Genomic DNA, 955 nt, shown 5'->3' with positions numbered 1-955 from the left:
CTCGGCCCCTGGTGGTCCGAGGTCGTTCCCGCTGCACAGGTTCATGCGCCAGGGCCTCCTGCAGATAATCCACTTTTGTTTATTGTGCTGTATCTAATAGCACCCGAGATATCACCAGATATATATTGCATTTTTCCCTGACCCTGAGTGTCCGGCCCCATGAGACGGTGGTTTTCTCGGCCCCTGGTGGTCCGAGGTCGTTCCCGCTGCACAGATTCATGTGCCAGGGCCTCCTGCAGATAATTCACTTTGGTTTATTGCGCTATCTCTAATAGCACCCGAGATATCACCAGACATATATTGGATTTTTCCCTGACGCTGAGTGTCCGGCCCCATGAGACTGTGGTTTTCTCGGCCCCTGGTGGTCCGAGGTCGTTCCCTCTGCACTGATTCATGCGCCAGGGCCTCCTACAGACAATGCACTTTGATTTATTGCGCTGTCTGTAATAGCACCCGAGACATCACCAGATATATATTGGATTTTCCAATGACCCTGAGTGTCCAGCCCCATGAGACGGTGGTTTTCTCGGCCCCTGGTGGTCCGAGGTCGTTCCCGCTGCACAGATTCATGCGCCAGGGCCTCCTGCAGATAATTCACTTTGGTTTATTGCGCTATCACTAATAGCACCCGAGATATCACCAGATATATATTGGATTTTCCCCTGACCCTGAGTGTCCAGCCCCATGAGACGGTGGTGTTTTCTCGGCCCCTGGTGGACCGAGGTCGTTCCCGCTGCACAGATGCATGCGCCAGGGCCTCTTGCAGATAATTCACTTTGGTTTATTGCGCTGCATCTAATAGCACCCGAGATATCACCAGATATATATTGGATTTTCCCCTGACCCTGAGTGTCCGGCCCCATTAGACTGTGGTTTTCTCGGCCCCTGGTGGTCCGAGGTCGTTCCCGCTGCCCAGATTCATGCGCCAGGGCCTCCTGCAGATAATTCAATTTGG

This window comes from Nomia melanderi, unplaced genomic scaffold (assembly GCF_051020985.1).
Source record: "Nomia melanderi isolate GNS246 unplaced genomic scaffold, iyNomMela1 scaffold0014, whole genome shotgun sequence".
NCBI classification, from domain to species: Eukaryota; Metazoa; Arthropoda; class Insecta; order Hymenoptera; family Halictidae; genus Nomia; species Nomia melanderi.
The sequence above is the reverse complement of the archived record's forward strand: the minus strand, read 5'-3'. Positions refer to the sequence as shown.